The sequence below is a fragment of the Oncorhynchus mykiss genome, chromosome 26, assembly GCF_013265735.2.
Source record: "Oncorhynchus mykiss isolate Arlee chromosome 26, USDA_OmykA_1.1, whole genome shotgun sequence".
NCBI classification, from domain to species: domain Eukaryota; kingdom Metazoa; phylum Chordata; class Actinopteri; order Salmoniformes; family Salmonidae; genus Oncorhynchus; species Oncorhynchus mykiss.
Genome location: NC_048590.1, coordinates 3,186,960 through 3,196,959, shown reverse-complemented (window position 1 = coordinate 3,196,959; position 10,000 = coordinate 3,186,960). Strand labels below are relative to the sequence as shown.

Below are 10,000 nucleotides of genomic sequence, written 5' to 3'. Positions count from 1 at the left end.
CAACAGCGTGCTACACAGACATCGATCTATTTACAACGGCCTGATTTCCCATAAAACACTTCAACTAAAAACCATTCAACTCTGACAAAAACACACACTGTCATGACGAGTGAACTAACTTCCTTTCATGGATCATTTTTTTTTTAAAAGCTACAAATAAAAGAAAGAAAGTTTAAAATGTTCCACTAGTCATTTCCTTCTGTGCTTTTCTTTTACAACTTATTTTAAAACAACAACAACAACAAAAACGTTACCAAGTCACAATAAACAATATAATAGTATTACCGTGTGTGTGTGTGTGTGTGAAGAATCCAGTCACAGACTAGCAAATACAACCACAAATCAGATCTAACATCATCACCCGTGGACTGTGTTTAGCTTGGTAGGATTAATCAGTCAGTGTCATACTGTCCTGGTTTAGCTTTGATCAGAGGAGAGGGAGGGAGACCTCCTCATAACATTGTCTTAGCTTTGAAGAACATGAGAAGAACTAAACGAACAATACCTTGGCTGTAGAGAGAGGAAAGGAGAGAGCGGTTTGTAGAGTAGTAGCCACTGAAACTTAAATCCTAATGCTTCTATATGAGGAAACCTTGGCTCCTGTGCTCTAGGATAGACAGTCCCGTGCCTATCACTGAACTTGATAGCGACTCAAAGGTTAGCTTGTGCAGAGGTCTTTGTCGTAGGGCTGTGACGATTATGACATTTGGGGTGATGACTCCTTGTCATGCAAAATGGACATTGATATTGTAATAATAGTAGCTAGGACATATACCTATTGAATTATAGCTAGGACATATACCTAATGAATTATAGCTAGGACATACCTATTGAATTATAGCTAGGACACATACCTAATGAATTATAGCTAGGACACATACCTAATGAATTATAGCTAGGACATATACCTATTGAATTATAGCTAGGACACATACCTAATGAATTATAGCTAGGACATATACCTAATGAATTATAGCTAGGACATATACCTAATGAATTATAGCTAGGACACATACCTAATGAATTATAGCTAGGACATATACCTAATGAATTATAGCTAGGACACATACCTATTGAATTATAGCTAGGACATATACCTAATGAATTATAGCTAGGACACATACCTAATGAATTATAGCTAGGACATATACCTAATGAATTATAGCTAGGACACATACCTATTGAATTATAGCTAGGACATATACCTAATGAATTATAGCTAGGACACATACCTAATGAATTATAGCTAGGACACATACCTAATGAATTATAGCTAGGACACATACCTAATGAATTATAGCTAGGACACATACCTAATGAATTATAGCTAGGACACATACCTAATGAATTGTAGCTAGGACACATACCTAATGAATTATAGCTAGGACACATACCTAATGAATTATAGCTAGGACACATACCTAATGAATTATAGCTAGGACACATACCTAATGAATTATAGCTAGGACACATACCTAATGAATTATAGCTAGGACATATACCTAATGAATTATACCTAGGACACATACCTAATGAATTATAGCTAGGACATACCTAATGAATTATAGCTAGGACATATACCTAATGAATTATAGCTAGGACACATACCTAATGAATTATAGCTAGGACATATACCTAATGAATTATAGCTAGGACACATACCTAATGAATTATAGCTAGGACACATACCTAATGAATTGTAGTTAGGACACATACCTAATGAATTATAGCTAGGACACATACCTAATGAATTATAGCTAGGACAAATACCTAATGAATTATAGCTAGGACACATACCTAATGAATTATAGCTAGGACATACCTATTGAATTATAGCTAGGACACATACCTAATGAATTATAGCTAGGACACATACCTAATGAATTATAGCTAGGACACATACCTAATTAATTATAGATAGGACACATACCTAATGAATTATAGCTAGGACACATACCTAATGAATTATAGCTAGGACACATACCTAATGAATTATAGCTAGGACACATACCTAATGAATTATAGCTAGGACATACCTATTGAATTATAGCTAGGACACATACCTAATGAATTATAGCTAGGACATATACCTAATGAATTATAGCTAGGACATATACCTAATGAATTATAGCTAGGACACATACCTAATGAATTATAGCTAGGACATATACCTAATGAATTATAGCTAGGACACATACCTATTGAATTATAGCTAGGACATATACCTAATGAATTATAGCTAGGACACATACCTAATGAATTATAGCTAGGACATATACCTAATGAATTATAGCTAGGACACATACCTATTGAATTATAGCTAGGACATATACCTAATGAATTATAGCTAGGACACATACCTAATGAATTATAGCTAGGACACATACCTAATGAATTATAGCTAGGACACATACCTAATGAATTATAGCTAGGACACATACCTAATGAATTATAGCTAGGACACATACCTAATGAATTGTAGCTAGGACACATACCTAATGAATTATAGCTAGGACACATACCTAATGAATTATAGCTAGGACACATACCTAATGAATTATAGCTAGGACACATACCTAATGAATTATAGCTAGGACACATACCTAATGAATTATAGCTAGGACATATACCTAATGAATTATACCTAGGACACATACCTAATGAATTATAGCTAGGACATACCTAATGAATTATAGCTAGGACATATACCTAATGAATTATAGCTAGGACACATACCTAATGAATTATAGCTAGGACACATACCTAATGAATTATAGCTAGGACACATACCTAATGAATTATAGCTAGGACATATACCTAATGAATTATAGCTAGGACACATACCTAATGAATTATAGCTAGGACACATACCTAATGAATTGTAGTTAGGACACATACCTAATGAATTATAGCTAGGACACATACCTAATGAATTATAGCTAGGACAAATACCTAATGAATTATAGCTAGGACACATACCTAATGAATTATAGCTAGGACATACCTATTGAATTATAGCTAGGACACATACCTAATGAATTATAGCTAGGACACATACCTAATGAATTATAGCTAGGACACATACCTAATTAATTATAGATAGGACACATACCTAATGAATTATAGCTAGGACACATACCTAATGAATTATAGCTAGGACACATACCTAATGAATTATAGCTAGGACACATACCTAATGAATTATAGCTAGGACATACCTATTGAATTATAGCTAGGACACATACCTAATGAATTATAGCTAGGACACATACCTAATGAATTATAGCTATGACACAAACCTAATGAATTATAGCTAGGACACATACCTAATGAATTATAGATAGGACAAATACCTAATGAATTATAGCTAGGACTTACCTAATGAATTATAGCTAGGACACATACCTAATGAATTATAGCTAGGACATATACCTAATTAATTATAGCTAGGACACATACCTAATGAATTATAGCTAGGACACATACCTAATGAATTATAGCTAGGACACATACCTAATGAATTATAGCTAGGACACATACCTAATGAATTATAGCTAGGACACATACCTAATGAATTATAGCTAGGACATATACCTAATGAATTATACCTAGGACACATACCTAATGAATTATAGCTAGGACATACCTAATGAATTATAGCTAGGACATATACCTAATGAATTATAGCTAGGACACATACCTAATGAATTATAGCTAGGACATATACCTAATGAATTATAGCTAGGACACATACCTAATGAATTATAGCTAGGACACATACCTAATGAATTGTAGTTAGGACACATACCTAATGAATTATAGCTAGGACACATACCTAATGAATTATAGCTAGGACAAATACCTAATGAATTATAGCTAGGACACATACCTAATGAATTATAGCTAGGACATACCTATTGAATTATAGCTAGGACACATACCTAATGAATTATAGCTAGGACACATACCTAATGAATTATAGCTAGGACACATACCTAATTAATTATAGCTAGGACACATACCTAATGAATTATAGCTAGGACACATACCTAATGAATTATAGCTAGGACACATACCTAATGAATTATAGCTAGGACACATACCTAATGAATTATAGCTAGGACATACCTATTGAATTATAGCTAGGACACATACCTAATGAATTATAGCTAGGACATATACCTAATGAATTATAGCTAGGACATATACCTAATGAATTATAGCTAGGACACATACCTAATGAATTATAGCTAGGACATATACCTAATGAATTATAGCTAGGACACATACCTATTGAATTATAGCTAGGACATATACCTAATGAATTATAGCTAGGACACATACCTAATGAATTATAGCTAGGACATATACCTAATGAATTATAGCTAGGACACATACCTATTGAATTATAGCTAGGACATATACCTAATGAATTATAGCTAGGACACATACCTAATGAATTATAGCTAGGACACATACCTAATGAATTATAGCTAGGACACATACCTAATGAATTATAGCTAGGACACATACCTAATGAATTATAGCTAGGACACATACCTAATGAATTGTAGCTAGGACACATACCTAATGAATTATAGCTAGGACACATACCTAATGAATTATAGCTAGGACACATACCTAATGAATTATAGCTAGGACACATACCTAATGAATTATAGCTAGGACACATACCTAATGAATTATAGCTAGGACATATACCTAATGAATTATACCTAGGACACATACCTAATGAATTATAGCTAGGACATACCTAATGAATTATAGCTAGGACATATACCTAATGAATTATAGCTAGGACACATACCTAATGAATTATAGCTAGGACACATACCTAATGAATTATAGCTAGGACACATACCTAATGAATTATAGCTAGGACATATACCTAATGAATTATAGCTAGGACACATACCTAATGAATTATAGCTAGGACACATACCTAATGAATTGTAGTTAGGACACATACCTAATGAATTATAGCTAGGACACATACCTAATGAATTATAGCTAGGACAAATACCTAATGAATTATAGCTAGGACACATACCTAATGAATTATAGCTAGGACATACCTATTGAATTATAGCTAGGACACATACCTAATGAATTATAGCTAGGACACATACCTAATGAATTATAGCTAGGACACATACCTAATTAATTATAGATAGGACACATACCTAATGAATTATAGCTAGGACACATACCTAATGAATTATAGCTAGGACACATACCTAATGAATTATAGCTAGGACACATACCTAATGAATTATAGCTAGGACATACCTATTGAATTATAGCTAGGACACATACCTAATGAATTATAGCTAGGACACATACCTAATGAATTATAGCTATGACACAAACCTAATGAATTATAGCTAGGACACATACCTAATGAATTATAGATAGGACAAATACCTAATGAATTATAGCTAGGACTTACCTAATGAATTATAGCTAGGACACATACCTAATGAATTATAGCTAGGACATATACCTAATTAATTATAGCTAGGACACATACCTATTGAATTATAGCTAGGACATATACCTAATGAATTATAGCTAGGACACATACCTAATGAATTATAGATAGGACACATACCTAATGAATTATAGCTAGGACACATACCTAATGAATTATAGCTAGGACACATACCTAATGAATTATATTTAGGACACATACCTAATGAATTGTAGCTAGGACACATACCTAATGAATTATAGCTAGGACACATACCTAATGAATTATAGCTAGGACACATACCTAATGAATTATAGCTAGGACACATACCTAATGAATTATAGCTAGGACACATACCTAATGAATTATAGCTAGGACATATACCTAATGAATTATAGCTAGGACACATACCTAATGAATTATAGCTAGGACACATACCTAATGAATTATAGCTAGGACATATACCTAATGAATTATAGCTAGGACACATACCTAATGAATTATAGCTAGGACACATACCTAATGAATTATAGCTAGGACACATACCTAATGAATTATAGCTAGGACATACCTATTGAATTATAGCTAGGACACATACCTAATGAATTATAGCTAGGACACATACCTAATGAATTATAGCTAGGACACATACCTAATGAATTATAGATAGGACACATACCTAATGAATTATAGCTAGGACATACCTAATGAATTATAGCTAGGACACATACCTAATGAATTATAGCTAGGACACATACCTAATGAATTATAGCTAGGACATACCTATTGAATTATAGCTAGGACACATACCTAATGAATTATGGCTAGGACACATACCTAATGAATTATAGCTAGGACATATACCTAATGAATTATAGCTAGGACACATACCTAATGAATTATAGCTAGGACACATACCTAATGAATTATAGCTAGGACACATACCTAATGAATTATAGCTAGGACACATACCTAATGAATTATAGCTAGGACACATACCTAATGAATTATAGCTAGGACACATACCTAATGAATTGTAGTTAGGACACATACCTAATGAATTATAGCTAGGACATATACCTAATGAATTATAGCTAGGACATATACCTAATGAATTATAGCTAGGACATATACCTAATGAATTATAGATAGGACACATACCTAATGAATTATAGCTAGGACATATACCTAATGAATTATAGATAGGACACATACCTAATGAATAATAGCTAGGACATACCTAATGAATTATAGCTAGGACACATACCTAATGAATTATAGCTAGGACACATACCTAATGAATTATAGCTAGCACACATACCTAATGAATTATAGCTAGGACACATACCTAATGAATTATAGCTAGGACATATACCTACTGAATTATAGCTAGGACATATACCTAATGAATTATAGCTAGGACATATACCTAATGAATTATAGATAGGACACATACCTAATGAATTATAGCTAGGACATATACCTAATGAATTATAGCTAGGACACATACCTAATGAATTATAGATAGGACACATACCTAATGAATTATAGCTAGGACACATACCTAATGAATTATAGATAGGACAAATACCTAATGAATTATAGCTAGGACTTACCTAATGAATTATAGCTAGGACATACCTAATGAATTATAGCTAGGACACATATCCAATGAATTATAACTAGGACACATAGCTAATGAATTGTAGCTGGGACACATACCTAATGAATTATATCTAGGACATATACCTAATGAATTATAGGTAGGACATACCTAATGAATTATAGCTAGGACACATACCTAATGAATTATAGCTAGGACACGTACCTAATGAATTATAGCTAGGACATATACCTAATGAATTATAGCTAGGACACATACCTAATGAATTATAGCTAGGACACATACCTAATGAATTATAGCTAGGACACATACCTAATGAATTATAGCTAGGACACATACCTAATGAATTATAGCTAGGACACATACCTAATGAATTATAGCTAGGACACATACCTAATGAATTGTAGTTAGGACACATACCTAATGAATTATAGCTAGGACATATACCTACTGAATTATAGCTAGGACATATACCTAATGAATTATAGCTAGGACATATACCTAATGAATTATAGATAGGACATATACCTAATGAATTATAGCTAGGACATATACCTAATGAATTATAGATAGGACACATACCTAATGAATAATAGCTAGGACATACCTAATGAATTATAGCTAGGACACATACCTAATGAATTATAGCTAGGACACATACCTAATGAATTATAGCTAGCACACATACCTAATGAATTATAGCTAGGACACATACCTAATGAATTATAGCTAGGACATATACCTACTGAATTATAGCTAGGACATATACCTAATGAATTATAGCTAGGACATATACCTAATGAATTATAGATAGGACACATACCTAATGAATTATAGCTAGGACATATACCTAATGAATTATAGCTAGGACACATACCTAATGAATTATAGATAGGACACATACCTAATGAATAATAGCTAGGACATACCTAATGAATTATAGCTAGGACACATACCTAATGAATTATAGCTAGGACACATACCTAATGAATTATAGCTAGGACACATACCTAATGAATTATAGCTAGGACACATACCTAATGAATTATAGCTAGGACACATACCTAATGAATCATAGCTAGGACACATACCTAATGAATTATAGCTAGGACACATACCTAATGAATTATAGCTAGGACATATACCTAATGAATTATAGCTAGGACACATACGTAATGAATTATAGCTAGGACACATACCTAATGAATTATAGCTAGGACACATACCTAATGAATTATAGCTAGGACATACCTATTGAATTATAGCTAGGACACATACCTAATGAATTATAGCTAGGACACATACCTAATGAATTATAGCTAGGACACACACCTAATGAATTATAGCTAGGACATACCTAATGAATTATAGCTAGGACACATACCTAATGAATTATAGCTAGGACACATACCTAATGAATTATAGCTAGGACACATACCTAATGAATTATAGCTAGGACGCATACCTAATGAATTATAGCTAGGACACATACCTAATGAATTATAGCTAGGACACATACCTAATGAATTGTAGTTAGGACACATACCTAATGAATTATAGCTAGGACATATACCTACTGAATTATAGCTAGGACATATACCTAATGAATTATAGCTAGGACATATACCTAATGAATTATAGATAGGACACATACCTAATGAATTATAGCTAGGACATATACCTAATGAATTATAGATAGGACACATACCTAATGAATAATAGCTAGGACATACCTAATGAATTATAGCTAGGACACATACCTAATGAATTATAGCTAGGACACATACCTAATGAATTATAGCTAGCACACATACCTAATGAATTATAGCTAGGACACATACCTAATGAATTATAGCTAGGACATATACCTACTGAATTATAGCTAGGACATATACCTAATGAATTATAGCTAGGACATATACCTAATGAATTATAGATAGGACACATACCTAATGAATTATAGCTAGGACATATACCTAATGAATTATAGCTAGGACACATACCTAATGAATTATAGATAGGACACATACCTAATGAATAATAGCTAGGACATACCTAATGAATTATAGCTAGGACACATACCTAATGAATTATAGCTAGGACACATACCTAATGAATTATAGCTAGGACACATACCTAATGAATTATAGCTAGGACACATACCTAATGAATTATAGCTAGGACACATACCTAATGAATCATAGCTAGGACACATACCTAATGAATTATAGCTAGGACACATACCTAATGAATTATAGCTAGGACATATACCTAATGAATTATAGCTAGGACACATACCTAATGAATTATAGCTAGGACACATACCTAATGAATTATAGCTAGGACACATACCTAATGAATTATAGCTAGGACATACCTATTGAATTATAGCTAGGACACATACCTAATGAATTATAGCTAGGACACATACCTAATGAATTATAGCTAGGACACATACCTAATGAATTATAGCTAGGACACATACGTAATGAATTATAGCTAGGACACATACCTAATGAATTATAGCCAGGACACATACGTAATGAATTATAGCTAGGACATATACCTAATGAATTATAGCTAGGACAGACCTAATGAATATAACACAGCTTTGTTGACACACTTGGCTCAAAAAAAGCGAATGGTTTTGACACCTTGGAACTTCTGGAATTCGAGCTCCGACTCTGCTGTTCTGCTTGTAAAATGACCACCAACATTAACTACTTAACGTAAAAATTAAAAACTGCTACTGAGTAAACTATATGTACTTGGAAATAAAGTTGACCCCCCCCCCCGCCCAACACTCCCTAAAATAAATGTATTACAATAATTGTAATGTAATTATTAGGTCAATTTTTTATGTTTTAATTCACGGCAAGGTTATC

The 10,000-nt window shown here is 32.9% G+C and overlaps 1 protein-coding gene across 8 annotated transcripts in view; it reads right to left on the bottom strand.

Annotated features, from left to right (window-relative positions):
- LOC110516197 (multidrug resistance-associated protein 9) overlaps positions 1–10,000 on the bottom strand; it is a 198,014-nt gene that overhangs the window by 123,392 nt on the left and 64,622 nt on the right. For 4 of the 8 annotated variants that reach the window (XM_036963492.1, XM_036963493.1, XM_036963496.1 and 1 more), the window contains exon 1: positions 506–652. The exons of 1 other annotated variant lie outside the window; for it this stretch is intronic. The gene's annotated coding sequence lies outside the window, so the exon portion shown is untranslated. Of the gene's footprint in view, positions 1–285; positions 440–505; positions 653–10,000 lie in introns of those variants that run through there. 3 more of the 8 variants (XM_036963494.1, XM_036963495.1, XM_036963497.1) reach the window with 1 other exon arrangement.